Below are 18031 nucleotides of genomic sequence, written 5' to 3'. Positions count from 1 at the left end.
GGCAGGAGTAGCCTAGTGGTTAGAGTGTAGAGGCGGCAGGGTAGCCTAGTGGTTAGATTGTAGAGGCGGCAGGGTAGCCTAGTGGTTAGAGTGTAGAGGCGGCAGGGTAGCCTAGTGGTTAGAGTGTAGAGGCGGCAGGGTAGCCTAGTGGTTAGAGTGTAGCCTAGTGGTTAGAGTGTAGGGCGGCAGGGTAGCCTAGTGGTTAGAGTGTAGGGGCGGCAGGGTAGCCTAGTTGTTAGAGTGTAGGCGGCAGGGTAGCCTAGTGGTTAGAGTGTAGAGGTGGCAGGGTAGCCTAGTGGTTAGAGTGTAGAGGGGGCAGGGTAGCCTAGTGGTTAGAGTGTAGAGGTGGCAGGGTAGCCTAGTGGTTAGAGTGTAGAGGGGGCAGGGTAGCCTAGTGGTTAGAGTGTAGAGGCGGCAGGGTAGCCTAGTGGTTAGAGTGTAGAGGTGGCAGGGTAGCCTAGTGGTTAGAGTGTAGAGGCGGGTAGCCTAGTGGTTAGCCTAGTGGTTAGAGTGTAGAGGGGCAGGGTAGCCTAGTGGTTAGAGTGTAGAGCGGCAGGGTAGCCTAGTGGTTAGAGTGTAGGGGCGGCAGGGTAGCCTAGTTGTTAGAGTGTAGAGGCGGCAGGGTAGCCTAGTGGTTAGAGTGTAGAGGTGGCAGGGTAGCCTAGTGGTTAGAGTGTAGAGGTGGCAGGGTAGCCTAGTGGTTAGAGTGTAGAGGCGGCAGGGTAGCCTAGTGGTTAGAGTGTAGGCGGCAGGGTAGCCTAGTGGTTAGAAGTGTAGAGCGGCAGGGTAGCCTAGTGGTTAGAAGTGTAGGGCGGCAGGGTAGCCTAGTTGTTAGAGTGTAGGGGCGGCAGGGTAGCCTAGTTGTTAGAGTGTAGGGCGGCAGGGTAGCCTAGTTGTTAGAGTGTAGAGCGGCAGGGTAGCCTAGTGGTTAGAGTGTAGAGCGGCAGGGTAGCCTAGTGGTTAGAGTGTAGGGCGGCAGGTAGCCTAGTTGTTAGAGTGTAGAGCGGCAGGGTAGCCTAGTGGTTAGAGTGTGGCGGCAGGGTAGCCTAGTGGTTAGAGTGTAGGGCGGCAGGTAGCCTAGTTGTTAGAGTGTAGAGGCGGCAGGGTAGCCTAGTGGTTAGAGTGTAGAGGAGGCAGGGTAGCCTAGTGGTTAGAGTGTAGGGGCGGCAGGGTAGCCTAGTTGTTAGAGTGTAGAGGCGGCAGGGTAGCCTAGTGGTTAGAGTGTAGAGGCGGCAGGGTAGCCTAGTGGTTAGAGTGTAGAGGTGGCAGGGTAGCCTAGTGGTTAGAGTGTAGGGGCGGCAAGGGTAGCCTAGTGGTTAGAGTGTAGAGGCGGCAGGGTAGCCTAGTGGTTAGAGTGTAGAGGCGGCAGGGTAGCCTAGTGGTTAGAGTGTAGAGGCGGCAGGGTAGCCTAGTGGTTAGAGTGTAGAGGTGGCAGGGTAGCCTAGTGGTTAGAGTGTAGAGGCGGCAGGGTAGCCTAGTGGTTAGAGTGTAGAGGCGGCAGGGTAGCCTCGTGGTTAGAGTGTAGAGGCGGCAGGGTAGCCTAGTGGTTAGAGTGTAGAGGCGGCAGGGTAGCCTAGTGGTTAGAGTGTAGAGCGGCAGGAGTGGCCTAGTGGTTAGAGTGTAGCGGCAGGGTAGCCTAGTGGTTAGAGTGTAGAGCGGCAGGGTAGCCTAGTGGTTAGAGTGTAGAGCGGCAGGGTAGCCTAGTGGTTAGAGTGTAGGGCGGCAGGGTAGCCTAGTGGTTAGAGTGTAGAGGCGGCAGGGTAGCCTCGTGGTTAGAAGTGTAGGGCGGCAGGGTAGCCTAGTGGTTAGAGTGTAGGCGGCAGGGTAGCCTAGTCGTTAGAGTGTAGAGGTGGCAGGGTGGCCTAGTGGTTAGAGTGTAGGCGGCAGGGTAGCCTAGTGGTTAGAGTGTAGAGCGGCAGGGTAGCCTAGTGGTTAGAGTGTAGGGCGGCAGGGTAGCCTAGTGGTCAGAGTGTAGAGGGGGCAGGGTAGCCTAGTGGTTAGAGTGTAGAGGCGGCAGGGTAGCCTAGTGGTTAGAGTGTAGGCGGCAGGGTAGCCTAGTGGTTAGAGTGTAGAGGCGGCAGGGTAGCCTAGTGGTTAGAGTGTAGAGGCGGCAGGGTAGCCTAGTGGTTAGAGTGTAGAGGCGGCAGGGGGGTAGCCTGAGTGGTTAGAGTGTAGCGGCAGGGTAGCCTAGTGGTTAGAGTGTAGAGGCGGCAGGGTAGCCTAGTGGTTAGAGTGTAGAGGCGGCAGGGTAGCCTAGTGGTTAGAGTGTAGAGGCGGCAGGGTAACCTAGTGGTTAGAGTGTAGAGGCGGCAGGGTAGCCTAGTGGTTAGAGTGTAGAGGCGGCAGGGTAGCCTAGTGGTTAGAGTGTAGAGGCGGCAGGGTAGCCTAGTGGTTAGAGTGTAGAGGCGGCAGGGTAGCCTAGTGGTTAGAGTGTAGAGGCGGCAGGGTAGCCTAGTGGTTAGAGTGTAGAGGCGGCAGGGTAGCCTAGTGGTTAGAGTGTGGGGCGGCAGGGTAGCCTAGTGGTTAGAGTGTAGAGTCGGCAGGGTAGCCTAGTGGTTAGAGTGGAGGGCGGCAGGGTAGCCTAGTGGTTAGAGTGTAGAGGTGGCAGGGTAGCCTAGTGGTTAGAGTGTAGAGGCGGCAGGGTAGCCTAGTGGTTAGAGTGTAGGCGGCAGGGTAGCCTAGTGGTTAGAGTGTGGGGCGGCAGGGTAGCCTAGTGGTTAGAGTGTAGAGGCGGCAGGGTAGCCTAGTGGTTCGAGTGTAGAGGTGGCAGGGTAGCCTAGTGGTTAGAGTGTAGGCGGCAGGGTAGCCTAGTGGTTAGAGTGTAGAGCGGCAGGGTAGCCTAGTGGTTAGAGTGTAGAGGCGGCAGGGTAGCCTAGTGGTTAGAGTGTAGAGGCGGCAGGGTAGCCTAGTGGTTAGAGTGTAGGCGGCAGGGTAGCCTAGTGGTTAGAGTGTAGAGGCGGCAGGGTAGCCTAGTGGTTAGAGTGTAGGCGGCAGGGTAGCCTAGTGGTTAGAGTGTAGAGCGGCAGGGTAGCCTAGTGGTTAGAGTGTAGAGGTGGCAGGGTAGCCTAGTGGTTAGAGTGTAGAGGCGGCAGGGTAGCCTAGTGGTTAGAGTGTGGGGCGGCAGGGTAGCCTAGTGGTTAGAGTGTAGAGTCGGCAGGGTAGCCTAGTGGTTAGAGTGGAGGGCGGCAGGGTAGCCTAGTGGTTAGAGTGTAGAGGCGGCAGGGTAGCCTAGTGGTTAGAGTGTAGAGGCGGCGGGGTAGCCTAGTGGTTAGAGTGTGGGGCGGCAGGGTAGCCTAGTGGTTAGAGTGTAGAGTCGGCAGGGTAGCCTAGTGGTTAGAGTGGAGGGCGGCAGGGTAGCCTAGTGGTTAGAGTGTAGAGGCGGCAGGGTAGCCTAGTGGTTAGAGTGTAGAGGCGGCAGGGTAGCCTAGTGGTTAGAGTGTAGAGGTGGCAGGGTAGCCTAGTGGTTAGAGTGTAGAGGCGGCAGGGTAGCCTAGTGGTTAGAGTGTGGGGCGGCAGGGTAGCCTAGTGGTTAGAGTGTAGAGTCGGCAGGGTAGCCTAGTGGTTAGAGTGGAGAGGCGGCAGGGTAGCCTAGTGGTTAGAGTGTAGGGCGGCAGGGTAGCCTAGTGGTTAGAGTGTAGAGGCGGCGGGGTAGCCTAGTGGTTAGAGTGTGGGGCGGCAGGGTAGCCTAGTGGTTAGAGTGTAGAGTCGGCAGGGTAGCCTAGTGGTTAGAGTGGAGGGCGGCAGGGTAGCCTAGTGGTTAGAGTGTAGAGGAGGCAGGGTAGCCTAGTGGTTAGAGTGTAGGCGGCAGGGTAGCCTAGTGGTTAGAGTGTAGGCGGCAGGGTAGCCTAGTGGTTAGAGTGTAGAGGCGGCGGGGTAGCCTAGTGGTTAGAGTGTGGGCGGCAGGGTAGCCTAGTGGTTAGACTGTAGAGTCGGCAGGGTAGCCTAGTGGTTAGAGTGGAGGGCGGCAGGGTAGCCTAGTGGTTAGAGTGTAGAGGCGGCAGGGTAGCCTAGTGGTTAGAGTGTAGGCGGCAGGGTAGCCTAGTGGTTAGAGTGGAGGGCGGCAGGGTAGCCTAGTGGTTAGAGTGTAGAGGTGGCAGGTAGCCTAGTGGTTAGAGTGTAGAGCGGCAGGGTAGCCTAGTGGTTAGAGTGTAGAGGCGGCAGGGTAGCATAGTGGTTAGAGTGTAGAGGCGGCAGGGTAGCCTAGTGGTTAGAGTGTAAAGGCAGCAGGGTAGCCTAGTGGTTAGAGTGTAGAGCGGCAGGGTAGCCTAGTGGTTAGAGTGGAGGGGCGGCAGGGTAGCCTAGTGGTTAGAGTGTAGAGGTGGCAGGTAGCCTAGTGGTTAGAGTGTAGAGGCGGCAGGGTAGCCTAGTGGTTAGAGTGTAGAGGCGGCAGGGTAGCATAGTGGTTAGAGTGTAGAGGTGGCAGGGTAGCCTAGTGGTTAGAGTGGAGGTGCGGCAGGGTAGCCTAGTGGTTAGAGTGTAGAGGCGGCAGGGTAGCCTAGTGGTTAGATTTAGAGGCGGCAGGGTAGCCTAGTGGTTAGAGTGTAGAGGCGGCAGGGTAGCCTAGTGGATAGAGTGTAGAGTCGGCAGGGTAGCCTAGTGGTTAGAGTGGAGGGCGGCAGGGTAGCCTAGTGGTTAGAGTGGAGGGGTGGCAGGGTAGCCTAGTGGTTAGAGTGTAGAGGCGGCAGGTAGCCTAGTGGTTAGAGTGTAGAGGAGGCAGGGTAGCCTAGTGGTTAGAGTGTGGGCGGCAGGGTAGCCTAGTGGTTAGAGTGTAGAGGTCGGCGGGGTAGCCTAGTGGTTAGAGTGGAGGGCGGCAGGGTAGCCTAGTGGTTAGAGTGTAGGCGGCAGGGTAGCCTAGTGGTTAGAGTGTAGAGCGGCAGGGTAGCCTAGAGGTTAGAGTGTAGAGCGGCAGGGTAGCCTAGTGGTTAGAGTGTAGAGGCGGCAGGGTAGCCTAGTGGTTAGAGTGTAGAGGCGGCAGGGTAGCCTAGTGGTTAGAGTGTAGAGGCGGCAGGGTAGCCTAGTGGTTAGAGTGTAGAGGTGGCAGGGTAGCCTAGTGGTTAGAGTGTAGAGGTGGCAGGGTAGCCTAGTGGTTAGAGTGTAGGCGGCAGGGTAGCCTAGTGGTTAGAGTGGAGGGCGGCAGGGTAGCCTAGTGGTTAGAGTGTAGAGGCGGCAGGAGTAGCCTAGTGGTTAGAGTGTAGAGGCGGCAGGGTAGCCTAGTGGTTAGAGTGTAGAGGCGGCAGGGTAGCCTAGTGGTTAGAGTGGAGGGCGGCAGGGTAGCCTAGTGGTTAGAGTGTAGAGGTGGCAGAGTAGCCTAGTGGTTAGAGTGTAGGCGGCAGGGTAGCCTAGTGGTTAGAGTGTAGAGGCGGCAGGGTAGCATAGTGGTTAGAGTGTAGAGGCGGCAGGGTAGCCTAGTGGTTAGAGTGTAAAGGCAGCAGGGTAGCCTAGTGGTTAGAGTGTAGAGGCGGCAGGGTAGCCTAGTGGTTAGAGTGGAGGGGCGGCAGGGTAGCCTAGTGGTTAGAGTGTAGAGGTGGCAGGGTAGCCTAGTGGTTAGAGTGTAGAGGCGGCAGGGTAGCCTAGTGGTTAGAGTGTAGAGCGGCAGGGTAGCATAGTGGTTAGAGTGTAGAGGTGGCAGGGTAGCCTAGTGGTTAGAGTGGAGGTGCGGCAGGTTAGCCTAGTGGTTAGAGTGTAGAGGCGGCAGGGTAGCCTAGTGGTTAGAGTGTAGAGGCGGCAGGGTAGCCTAGTGGTTAGAGTGTAGGCGGCAGGTAGCCTAGTGGATAGAGTGTAGAGTCGGCAGGGTAGCCTAGTGGTTAGAGTGGAGGGCGGCAGGGTAGCCTAGTGGTTAGAGTGGAGGGTGGCAGGGTAGCCTAGTGGTTAGAGTGTAGAGCGGCAGGGTAGCCTAGTGGATAGAGTGTAGAGTCGGCAGGGTAGCCTAGTGGTTAGAGTGGAGGGGCGGCAGGGTAGCCTAGTGGTTAGAGTGGAGGGGTGGCAGGGTAGCCTAGTGGTTAGAGTGTAGAGCGGCAGGTAGCCTAGTGGTTAGAGTGTAGAGGGAGGCAGGGTAGCCTAGTGGTTAGAGTGTAGAGGCGGCAGGGTAGCCTAGTGGTTAGAGTGTAGAGGAGGCAGGGTAGCCTAGTGGTTAGAGTGTAGAGGTGGCAGGTAGCCTAGTGGTTCGTGTAGAGGCTGCAGGGTAGCCTAGTGGTTAGAGTGTAGAGGAGGCAGGGTAGCCTAGTGGTTAGAGTGTAGAGGAGGCAGGGTAGCCTAGTGGTTAGAGTGTAGAGGTGGCAGGGTAGCCTAGTGGTTAGAGTGTAGAGGCGGCAGGGTAGCCTAGTGGTTAGAGTGTAGAGCGGCAGGTAGCCTAGTGGTTAGAGTGTAGAGGCGGCAGGGTAGCCTAGTGGTTAGAGTGTAGAGGCGGCAGGGTAGCCTAGTGGTTAGAGTGTAGAGGCGGCAGGGTAGCCTAGTGGTTAGAGTGTAGGGCGGCAGGGTAGCCTAGTGGTTAGAGCGTAGAGGAGGCAGTGTTGCCTAGTGGTTAGAGTGGAGGGTGGCAGGGTAGCCTAGTGGTTAGAGTGTAGAGGCGGCAGTGTTGCCTAGTGGTTAGAGTGGAGGGCGGCAGGGTAGCCTAGTGGTTAGAGTGTAGGGAGGCAGTGTTGCCTAGTGGTTAGAGCGTAGAGGTGGCAGTGTTGCCTAGTGGTTAGAGTGGAGGGCGGCAGGGTAGCCTAGTGGTTAGAGTGTAGAGGAGGCAGGTAGCCTAGTGGTTAAAGTGTAGAGGGGGCAGGGTAGCCTAGTGGTTAGAGTGGAGGGGCGGCAGGGTAGCCTAGTGGTTAGAGTGTAGAGGCGGCAGTGTTGCCTAGTGGTTAGAGTGTAGAGGTGGCAGTGTTGCCTAGTGGTTAGAGTGGAGGGCGGCAGGGTAGCCTAGTGGTTAGAGTGTAGAGGTGGCAGTGTTGCCTAGTGGTTAGAGTGGAGAGGCGGCAGGGTAGCCTAGTGGTTAGAGTGTAGAGGCAGTGTTGCCTAGTGGTTAGAGTGGAGGGCGGCAGGGTAGCCTAGTGGTTAGAGTGTAGAGGTGGCAGGGTAGCCTAGTGGTTAGAGTGTAGAGCGGCAGGAGGTAGCCTAGTGGTTAGAGCGTAGAGGCGGCAGTGTTGCCTAGTGGTTAGAGTGGAGGGCGGCAGGGTAGCCTAGTGGTTAGAGTGTAGAGCGGCAGGGTAGCCTAGTGGTTAGAGTGTAGAGGCGGCAGGGTAGCCTAGTGGTTAGAGTGTAGAGGCGGCAGGGTAGCCTAGTGGTTAGAGTGTAGAGGCGGCAGGGTAGCCTAGTGGTTAGAGTGTAGAGGCGGCAGGGTAGCCTAGTGGTTAGAGTGTAGAGGTGGCAGGGTAGCCTAGTGGTTAGAGTGGAGGTGCGGCAGGGTAGCCTAGTGGTTAGAGTGTAGAGGCGGCAGGGTAGCCTAGTGGTTAGATTTTAGAGGCGGCAGGGTAGCCTAGTGGTTAGAGTGTAGGCGGCAGGTAGCCTAGTGGTTAGATGTAGAGGCGGCAGGGTAGCCTAGTGGTTAGAGTGTAGAGGCGGCAGGGTAGCCTAGTGGTTAGAGTGTAGAGGCGGCAGGGTAGCCTAGTGGTTAGAGCGTAGAGGCGGCAGGGTAGCCTAGTGGTTAGAGTGTAGAGGAGGCAGGGTAGCCTAGTGGTTAGAGCGTAGAGGTGGCAGTGTTGCCTAGTGGTTAGAGTGGAGGGCGGCAGGAGTAGCCTAGTGGTTAGAGTGTAGAGGAGGCAGTGTTGCCTAGTGGTTAGAGTGTAGGGGCGGCAGGGTTGCCTAGTGGTTAGAGTGGAGAGGGTGGCAGGGTAGCCTAGTGGTTAGAGTGTAGGGCGGCAGTGTTGCCTAGTGGTTAGAGTGGAGGGCGGCAGGGTAGCCTAGTGGTTAGAGTGTAGAGGAGGCAGTGTTGCCTAGTGGTTAGAGTGTAGAGGTGGCAGGGTAGCCTAGTGGTTAGAGTGTAGAGGCGGCAGGTAGCCTAGTGGTTAAAGTGTAGAGGCGGCAGGGTAGCCTAGTGGTTAGAGTGTAGAGGCGGCAGGGTAGCCTAGTGGTTAGAGTGTAGAGGCGGCAGGGTAGCCTAGTGGTTAGAGTGTAGAGCGGCAGGGTAGCCTAGTGGTTAGAGTGGAGGGCGGCAGGGTAGCCTAGTGGTTAGAGTGTAGAGGCGGCAGGTAGCCTAGTGGTTAGAGTGGAGGGGCGGCAGGGTAGCCTAGTGGTTAGAGTGTAGAGGCGGCAGGTAGCCTAGTGGATAGAGTGTAGAGTCAGCAGGGTAGCCTAGTGGTTAGAGTGTGGGGCGGCAGGGTAGCCTAGTGGTTAGAGTGTAGAGGCGGCAGGTAGCCTAGTGGTTAGAGTGTAGAGGCGGCAGGTAGCCTAGTGGTTAGAGTGGAGTGGAGGTGGCAGGGTAGCCTAGTGGTTAGAGTGTAGAGGCGGCAGGGTAGCCTAGTGGTTAGAGTGTAGAGCGGCAGGGTAGCCTAGTGGTTAGAGTGTAGAGGCGGCAGGGTAGCCTAGTGGTTAGAGTGTAGAGCGGCAGGTAGCCTAGTGGTTAGATTTTAGAGCGGCAGGGTAGCCTAGTGGTTAGAGTGTAGGGCGGCAGGTAGCCTAGTGGATAGAGTGTAGAGGTCGGCAGGGTAGCCTAGTGGTTAGAGTGGAGGGCGGCAGGGTAGCCTAGTGGTTAGAGTGGAGGGGGGCAGGGTAGCCTAGTGGTTAGAGTGTAGAGGCGGCAGGTAGCCTAGTGGTTAGAGTGTAGAGGAGGCAGGGTAGCCTAGTGGTTAGAGTGTAGAGGCGGCAGGGTAGCCTAGTGGTTAGAGTGTAGAGGAGGCAGGGTAGCCTAGTGGTTAGAGTGTAGAGGTGGCAGGTAGCCTAGTGGTTAGAGTGTAGAGGCTGCAGGGTAGCCTAGTGGTTAGAGTGTAGAGGCAGGGTAGCCTAGTGGTTAGAGTGTAGAGGAGGCAGGGTAGCCTAGTGGTTAGAGTGTAGAGGTGGCAGGGTAGCCTAGTGGTTAGAGTATAGAGGCGGCAGGGTAGCCTAGTGGTTAGAGTGTAGAGGCGGCAGGTAGCCTAGTGGTTAGATTGTAGAGGCGGCAGGGTAGCCTAGTGGTTAGATTGTAGAGGTGGCAGGGTAGCCTAGTGGTTAGAGTGTAGGGCGGCAGGGTAGCCTAGTGGTTAGAGTGTAGAGGAGGCAGTGTTGCCTAGTGGTTAGAGTGGAGGGCGGCAGGGTGGCCTAGTGGTTAGAATGTAGAGGCGGCAGTGTTGCCTAGTGGTTAGAGTGGAGGGCGGCAGGGTAGCCTAGTGGTTAGAGTGGAGGGCGGCAGGGTAGCCTAGTGGTTAGAGTGGAGGGGTGGCAGGGTAGCCTAGTGGTTAGAGTGTAGGGCGGCAGGTAGCCTAGTGGTTAGAGTGTAGAGGAGGCAGGGTAGCCTAGTGGTTAGAGTGTAGAGGTGGCAGGGTAGCCTAGTGGTTAGAGTGTAGAGGAGGCAGGGTAGCCTAGTGGTTAGAGTGTAGAGGTGGCAGGTAGCCTAGTGGTTCGTGTAGAGGCTGCAGGGTAGCCTAGTGGTTAGAGTGTAGAGGAGGCAGGGTAGCCTAGTGGTTAGAGTGTAGAGGAGGCAGGGTAGCCTAGTGGTTAGAGTGTAGAGGTGGCAGGGTAGCCTAGTGGTTAGAGTGTAGAGGAGGCAGGGTAGCCTAGTGGTTAGAGTGTAGAGGTGGCAGGGTAGCCTAGTGGTTAGAGTGTAGAGGAGGCAGGGTAGCCTAGTGGTTAGAGTGTAGAGGAGGCAGGGTAGCCTAGTGGTTAGAGTGTAGAGGTGGCAGGTAGCCTAGTGGTTCGTGTAGAGGCTGCAGGGTAGCCTAGTGGTTAGAGTGTAGAGGAGGCAGGGTAGCCTAGTGGTTAGAGTGTAGAGGTGGCAGGGTAGCCTAGTGGTTAGAGTGTAGAGGCGGCAGGGTAGCCTAGTGGTTAGAGTGTAGAGGCGGCAGGTAGCCTAGTGGTTAGAGTGTAGAGGCGGCAGGGTAGCCTAGTGGTTAGAGTGCAGAGGCGGCAGGGTAGCCTAGTGGTTAGAGTGTAGAGGCGGCAGGGTAGCCTAGTGGTTAGAGTGTAGGGCGGCAGGGTAGCCTAGTGGTTAGAGTGTAGAGGAGGCAGGGTAGCCTAGTGGTTAGAGCGTAGAGGAGGCAGTGTTGCCTAGTGGTTAGAGTGGAGGGCGGCAGGGTAGCCTAGTGGTTAGAGTGTAGAGGAGGCAGTGTTGCCTAGTGGTTAGAGTGGAGGGCGGCAGGGTAGCCTAGTGGTTAGAGTGTAGAGGAGGCAGTGTTGCCTAGTGGTTAGAGTGTAGAGGTGGCAGGGTAGCCTAGTGGTTAGAGTGGAGGGGCGGCAGGGTAGCCTAGTGGTTAGAGTGTAGGAGGCAGTGTTGCCTAGTGGTTAGAGTGTAGGGGCGGCAGTGTTGCCTAGTGGTTAGAGTGGAGGGTGGCAGTGTTGCCTAGTGGTTAGAGTGTAGGGGCGGCAGTGTTGCCTAGTGGTTAGAGTGGAGGGCGGCAGGGTAGCCTAGTGGTTAGAGTGTAGAGGAGGCAGTGTTGCCTAGTGGTTAGAGTGGAGGGCGGCAGGGTAGCCTAGTGGTTAGAGTGTAGAGGAGGCAGGTAGCCTAGTGGTTAAAGTGTAGAGGCGGCAGGGTAGCCTAGTGGTTAGAGTGTAGGCGGCAGGGTAGCCTAGTGGTTAGAGTGTAGAGGCGGCAGGGTAGCCTAGTGGTTAGAGTGTAGGCGGCAGGGTAGCCTAGTGGTTAGAGTGTAGGCGGCAGGGTAGCCTAGTGGTTAGAGTGGAGGGGCGGCAGGGGTAGCCTAGTGGTTAGAGTGTAGGGCGGCAGGGTAGCCTAGTGGTTAGAGTGTAGAGGCGGCAGGGTAGCCTAGTGGTTAGAGTGTAGAGGAGGCAGGGTAGCCTAGTGGTTAGAGCGTAGAGGAGGCAGTGTTGCCTAGTGGTTAGAGTGGAGGGCGGCAGGGTAGCCTAGTGGTTAGAGTGTAGAGGAGGCAGTGTTGCCTAGTGGTTAGAGTGTAGGGGCGGCAGTGTTGCCTAGTGGTTAGAGTGGAGGGTGGCAGTGTTGCCTAGTGGTTAGAGTGTAGGGGCGGCAGTGTTGCCTAGTGGTTAGAGTGGAGGGCGGCAGGGTAGCCTAGTGGTTAGAGTGTAGAGGTGGCAGGTAGCCTAGTGGTTCGTGTAGAGGCTGCAGGGTAGCCTAGTGGTTAGAGTGTAGAGGTGGCAGGGTAGCCTAGTGGTTAGAGTGTAGAGGTGGCAGGGTAGCCTAGTGGTTAGAGTGTAGAGGCGGCAGGGTAGCCTAGTGGTTAGAGTGTAGAGGCGGCAGGTAGCCTAGTGGTTAGAGTGTAGAGGTGGCAGGGTAGCCTAGTGGTTAGATTGCAGAGCGGCAGGGTAGCCTAGTGGTTAGAGTGTAGGGCGGCAGGGTAGCCTAGTGGTTAGAGTGTAGGCGGCAGGGTAGCCTAGTGGTTAGAGTGTAGAGGAGGCAGGGTAGCCTAGTGGTTAGAGCGTAGAGGAGGCAGTGTTGCCTAGTGGTTAGAGTGGAGGGGCGGCAGGGTAGCCTAGTGGTTAGAGTGTAGAGGAGGCAGTGTTGCCTAGTGGTTAGAGTGGAGGGGCGGCAGGGTAGCCTAGTGGTTAGAGTGTAGAGGAGGCAGTGTTGCCTAGTGGTTAGAGTGTAGAGGTGGCAGGGTAGCCTAGTGGTTAGAGTGGAGGGCGGCAGGGTAGCCTAGTGGTTAGAGTGTAGAGGAGCAGGGTAGCAGTGTTGCCTAGTGGTTAGAGTGTAGGGGCGGCAGTGTTGCCTAGTGGTTAGAGTGGAGGGTGGCAGTGTTGCCTAGTGGTTAGAGTGTAGGGCGGCAGTGTTGCCTAGTGGTTAGAGTGGAGGGCGGCAGGGTAGCCTAGTGGTTAGAGTGTAGAGGTGGCAGTGTTGCCTAGTGGTTAGAGTGGAGGGCGGCAGGGTAGCCTAGTGGTTAGAGTGTAGAGGAGGCAGGTAGCCTAGTGGTTAAAGTGTAGAGGCGGCAGGGTAGCCTAGTGGTTAGAGTGTAGAGGCGGCAGGGTAGCCTAGTGGTTAGAGTGTAGGCGGCAGGGTAGCCTAGTGGTTAGAGTGTAGAGGCGGCAGGGTAGCCTAGTGGTTAGAGTGTAGGCGGCAGGGTAGCCTAGTGGTTAGAGTGGAGGGCGGCAGGGTAGCCTAGTGGTTAGAGTGTAGAGGCGGCAGGGTAGCCTAGTGGTTAGAGTGTAGAGGCGGCAGGGTAGCCTAGTGGTTAGAGTGTAGAGGAGGCAGGGTAGCCTAGTGGTTAGAGCGTAGAGGAGGCAGTGTTGCCTAGTGGTTAGAGTGGAGGGCGGCAGGGTAGCCTAGTGGTTAGAGTGTAGAGGAGGCAGTGTTGCCTAGTGGTTAGAGTGTAGGGGCGGCAGTGTTGCCTAGTGGTTAGAGTGGAGAGGTGGCAGTGTTGCCTAGTGGTTAGAGTGTAGAGGCGGCAGTGTTGCCTAGTGGTTAGAGTGGAGGGCGGCAGGGTAGCCTAGTGGTTAGAGTGTAGAGGAGGCAGTGTTGCCTAGTGGTTAGAGTGGAGGGGCGGCAGGGTAGCCTAGTGGTTAGAGTGTAGAGGAGGCAGGTAGCCTAGTGGTTAAAGTGTAGAGCGGCAGGGTAGCCTAGTGGTTAGAGTGTAGGGCGGCAGGGTAGCCTAGTGGTTAGAGTGTAGAGCGGCAGGGTAGCCTAGTGGTTAGAGTGTAGAGGCGGCAGGGTAGCCTAGTGGTTAGAGTGGAGGGCGGCAGGGTAGCCTAGTGGTTAGAGTGTAGAGGCGGCAGGGTAGCCTAGTGGTTAGAGTGGAGGGCGGCAGGGTAGCCTAGTGGTTAGAGTGTAGGGGCGGCAGGTAGCCTAGTGGATAGAGTGTAGAGTCGGCAGGGTAGCCTAGTGGTTAGAGTGGAGGGCGGCAGGGTAGCCTAGTGGTTAGAGTGTAGAGGCAGCAGGTAGCCTAGTGGTTAGAGTGTAGGCGGCAGGTAGCCTAGTGGTTAGAGTGGAGGGTGGCAGGGTAGCCTAGTGGTTAGAGTGTAGAGGCGGCAGGGTAGCCTAGTGGTTAGAGTGTAGAGGCGGCAGGGTAGCCTAGTGGTTAGAGTGTAGAGGCGGCAGGGTAGCCTAGTGGTTAGAGTGTAGAGGCGGCAGGGTAGCCTAGTGGTTAGAGTGTAGAGGCGGCAGGGTAGCCTAGTGGTTAGAGTGTAGGGCGGCAGGTAGCCTAGTGGTTAGAGTGTAGAGGAGGCAGGGTAGCCTAGTGGTTAGAGTGGAGGGCGGCAGGGTAGCCTAGTGGTTAGAGTGTAGAGGTGGCAGAGTAGCCTAGTGGTTAGAGTGTAGAGGAGGCAGGGTAGCCTAGTGGTTAGAGTGTAGGGCGGCAGGGTAGCCTAGTGGTTAGAGTGTAGGCGGCAGGGTAGCCTAGTGGTTAGAGTGGAGGAGGCAGGGTAGCATAGTGGTTAGAGTGTAGAGGCGGCAGGGTAGCCTAGTGGTTAGAGTGTAGGGGCGGCAGGTAGCCTAGTGGTTAGAGTGTAGAGGAGGCAGGGTAGCCTAGTGGTTAGAGTGGAGGGCGGCAGGGTAGCCTAGTGGTTAGAGTGTAGAGGTGGCAGGGTAGCCTAGTGGTTAGAGTGTAGAGGAGGCAGGGTAGCCTAGTGGTTAGAGTGTAGGGCGGCAGGGTAGCATAGTGGTTAGAGTGTAGAGGCGGCAGGGTAGCCTAGTGGTTAGAGTGTAGGGCGGCAGGGTAGCCTAGTGGTTAGAGTGTAGAGGCGGCAGGGTAGCCTAGTGGTTAGAGTGTAGAGGCGGCAGGGTAGCCTAGTGGTTAGAGTGTAGAGGCGGCAGGGTAGCCTAGTGGTTAGAGTGTAGAGGCGGCATGGTAGCCTAGTGGTTAGAGTGTAGAGGCGGCAGGGTAGCCTAGTGGTTAGAGTGTAGAGGTGGCAGGGTAGCCTAGTGGTTAGAGTGGAGGTGCGGCAGGGTAGCCTAGTGGTTAGAGTGTAGAGGGCGGCAGGGTAGCCTAGTGGTTAGATTTTAGAGGCGGCAGGGTAGCCTAGTGGTTAGAGTGTAGGGCGGCAGGTAGCCTAGTGGATAGAGTGTAGAGTCGGCAGGGTAGCCTAGTGGTTAGAGTGGAGGGCGGCAGGGTAGCCTAGTGGTTAGAGTGGAGGGTGGCAGGGTAGCCTAGTGGTTAGAGTGTAGAGGCGGCAGGTAGCCTAGTGGTTAGAGTGTAGAGGAGGCAGGGTAGCCTAGTGGTTAGAGTGTAGAGGCGGCAGGGTAGCCTAGTGGTTAGAGTGTAGAGGAGGCAGGGTAGCCTAGTGGTTAGAGTGTAGAGGTGGCAGGTAGCCTAGTGGTTCGTGTAGAGGCTGCAGGGTAGCCTAGTGGTTAGAGTGTAGAGGAGGCAGGGTAGCCTAGTGGTTAGAGTGTAGAGGAGGCAGGGTAGCCTAGTGGTTAGAGTGTAGAGGTGGCAGGGTAGCCTAGTGGTTAGAGTGTAGAGGCGGCAGGGTAGCCTAGTGGTTAGAGTGTAGGCGGCAGGTAGCCTAGTGGTTAGATTGTAGAGGCGGCAGGGTATCCTAGTGGTTAGATTGTAGAGCGGCAGGGTAGCCTAGTGGTTAGAGTGTAGAGGCGGCAGGGTAGCCTAGTGGTTAGAGTGTAGAGGAGGCAGGGTAGCCTAGTGGTTAGAGTGTAGAGGAGGCAGGGTAGCCTAGTGGTTAGAGTGTAGAGGAGGCAGTGTTGCCTAGTGGTTAGAGTGGAGGGCGGCAGGGTAGCCTAGTGGTTAGAGTGTAGAGGCGGCAGTGTTGCCTAGTGGTTAGAGCGTAGAGGAGGCAGTGTTGCCTAGTGGTTAGAGTGGAGGGCGGCAGGGTAGCCTAGTGGTTAGAGTGTAGAGGCGGCAGTGTTGCCTAGTGGTTAGAGTGGAGGGGCGGCAGGGTAGCCTAGTGGTTAGAGTGTAGAGGAGGCAGTGTTGCCTAGTGGTTAGAGTGTAGAGGAGGCAGTGTTGCCTAGTGGTTAGAGTGTAGAGGTGGCAGGTAGCCTAGTGGTTAGATTGTAGAGGCGGCAGGGTAGCCTAGTGGTTAGAGTGTAGAGGCGGCAGTGTTGCCTAGTGGTTAGAGTGGAGGGCGGCAGGGTAGCCTAGTGGTTAGAGCGTAGAGGAGGCAGTGTTGCCTAGTGGTTAGAGTGTAGAGGAGGCAGGTAGCCTAGTGGTTAGAGTGTAGAGGCGGCAGGGTAGCCTAGTGGTTAGAGTGTAGAGGAGGCAGGTAGCCTAGTGGTTAGAGTGTAGAGGAGGCAGGTAGCCTAGTGGTTAAAGTGTAGAGGCGGCAGGGTAGCCTAGTGGTTAGAGTGTAGAGGAGGCAGGTAGCCTAGTGGTTAAAGTGTAGGGCGGCAGGGTAGCCTAGTGGTTAGAGTGTAGAGGAGGCAGGTAGCCTAGTGGTTAAAGTGTAGAGGCGGCAGGGTAGCCTAGTGGTTAGAGTGTAGAGGCGGCAGGGTAGCCTAGTGGTTAGAGTGTAGAGGCGGCAGGGTAGCCTAGTGGTTAGAGTGTAGAGGCGGCAGGGTAGCCTAGTGGTTAGAGTGGAGGGCGGCAGGGTAGCCTAGTGGTTAGAGTGTAGAGCGGCAGGGTAGCCTAGTGGTTAGAGTGTAGTGGCGGCAGGGTAGCCTAGTGGTTAGAGTGTAGGGCGGCAGGGTAGCCTAGTGGTTAGAGTGTAGAGGCGGCAGGGTAGCCTAGTGGTTAGAGTGTAGAGGGGGCAGGGTAGCCTAGTGGTTAGAGTGTAGAGGCGGCAGGGTAGCCTAGTGGTTAGAGTGTAGAGCGGCAGGGTAGCCTAGTGGTTAGAGTGTAGAGCGGCAGGGTAGCCTAGTGGTTAGAGTGTAGAGCGGCAGGTAGCCTAGTGGTTAGAGTGTAGAGGCGGCAGGTAGCCTAGTGGTTAGAGTGTAGAGGCGGCAGGGTAGCCTAGTGGTTAGAGTGTAGAGGCGGCAGGGTAGCCTAGTGGTTAGAGTGTAGGCGGCAGGTAGCCTAGTGGTTAGAGTGTAGAGTTGGCAGGGTAGCCTAGTGGTTAGAGTGTAGAGGCGGCAGGTAGCCTAGTGGTTAGAGTGTAGAGGTGGCAGGGTAGCCTAGTGGTTAGAGTGTAGAGGGGGCAGGGTAGCCTAGTGGTTAGAGTGTAGAGGCGGCAGGTAGCCTAGTGGTTAGAGCGTTGGACTAGTAACCAAAAGGTTGCAAATGCAAACCCCCGAGCTGACAAGGTACAAATGTGCTGTTCTGCCCCTGAACAGGAAGTTAACCCCACTGTTCCTAGGCCGTCATTGAAAATAAGAATCTGTTCTTATTCATCTTCTGCACATCTACCATTCCAGTGTTTTAATTGCTATATTGTAATTACCCTCGACACCATGGCCTATTTATTGCCTTAACTCCCTTATCTTACCTCATTTGCACTCACTGTATATAGACTTTTTGTTTTCTTTTGTTCGACTGTATTATTGACTGTTTCCTGTGTTCAGCCATTGACTTTTCCTCTGTGTACTGAATCTGATCGTTGTATTTTGTCAAATGTGAATGTCTGGATTCAGCATCACCAGGAGATTGAGAACTGTGATTGTCACATATATCTTCACACTTCCACTAAACAGATGGGGAAGGAGAGAGACTGAGGGGATTGATTATCTGGCCCAGGTTACCGTGCTGGGGGGTTTACTGGGGGTGAAAAATGATTTAATTTGTTTTGGAACCAGGTTGCCTCCCATGGTTGTTTGATCAACAGGACTTAAGTTCCCAAATGTAAGAGGACCCCTGTGGCATTTACATATTTGCAGAAATCCATTCAGGTGTATTTTGTGGCTTTTGGTGAATGTGTTCTCGTGATCTATGTGTTGCTGCTACTGTCTGTAAACACAGAGTCCAGTTCATAGTGAATGATGACAGGCCCTACCGTCTGTAAACACACAGTGTTCATAGTGACTGTCTGTCTGTAAACACAGAGTCCAGTTCATAGTGAATGATGACAGGCCCTACCGTCTGTAAACACACAGTCCAGTTCATAGTGACTGACAGGCCCTACTGTCTGTAAACACACAGTCCAGTTCATAGTGACTGACAGGCCCTACTGTCTGTAAACACACAGTCCAGTTCATAGTGACTGACAGGTCCTACTGCCTGTAAACACACAGTCCAGTTCATAGTGACTGACAGGTCCTACTGTCTGTAAACACACAGTCCAGTTCATAGTGACTGACAGGTCCTACTGTCTGTAAACACACAGTCCAGTTCATAGTGACTGACAGGTCCTACTGCCTGTAAACACACAGTCCAGTTCATAGTGAATGATGACAGGCCCTACTGCCTGTAAACACACAGTCCAGTTCATAGTGACTGACAGGCCCTACTGTCTGTAAACACACAGTCCAGTTCAAAGAGAACGATGCCAGGCCAATGTGCCAAATGGCTTATTTGCATATAGGCCTCCTGTAGCTCTGATTGGCTATGGTGCACCGGTCTGCGTAGACTCTGGTCCTGGACGAGACACATTTTTTTATTATTATTATTCCCAAACATTCTATGAATTTATGAAAACGTGAAAATGACCAAATCTAAGCTCTGGCTTGTCAGAAAATGTCAAAAAAAAAAAAAGGCACCCTATTCTTCCTGGGGGTTGGACAGATTTGAACAAGATGTCATGCTGTTATAGTGCTGTCAGTTCCACTTTAAGTAGCATTGGAAGACAGGATCCATCAAACACACCGTGTGTCATCACAGTGGTCTCTAACTTGTGGTTAGACTCGCTCAGGTGGAACACATTTAAATTTGCGCTCGTTTTTTTTTCTCCAATGCTGAATTGAATGTCATTGAGAAAACAGAAAGGTGTCGTAATGTATTTATTTTCTCCCACAAACATCCTTTCTAAATTTAAAAGTAAACATCCTGTTTTTCAAAAGTATCTGTAATCCGATTACAATAATTTAAAAAAATATGGTAATGTAAATGATTATATTTTTTCCCTACTCAGATTACATGTAATCTGTTACTCCGCAACCCCTGGTAAAATGAGTTAGGATTCTGTGTTTTCACAT

General features: G+C 55.3%; 1 long non-coding RNA gene across 1 annotated transcript; it reads left to right on the top strand.

Annotated features, from left to right (window-relative positions):
* The first annotated feature begins 1089 nt into the window (after positions 1-1089).
* Positions 1090-8243, top strand: LOC127924553 (uncharacterized). The gene is made up of 3 exons (XR_008118162.1): positions 1090-1262; positions 2340-2535; positions 8131-8243. It is a non-coding gene; the product is annotated as an uncharacterized LOC127924553 (long non-coding RNA).
* Positions 8244-18031: the final 9788 nt, after the last annotated feature.

Source organism: Oncorhynchus keta, unplaced genomic scaffold, assembly GCF_023373465.1.
Source record: "Oncorhynchus keta strain PuntledgeMale-10-30-2019 unplaced genomic scaffold, Oket_V2 Un_contig_4286_pilon_pilon, whole genome shotgun sequence".
NCBI classification, from domain to species: domain Eukaryota; kingdom Metazoa; phylum Chordata; class Actinopteri; order Salmoniformes; family Salmonidae; genus Oncorhynchus; species Oncorhynchus keta.
The sequence above is the reverse complement of the archived record's forward strand: the minus strand, read 5'-3'. Positions and strand labels throughout refer to the sequence as shown.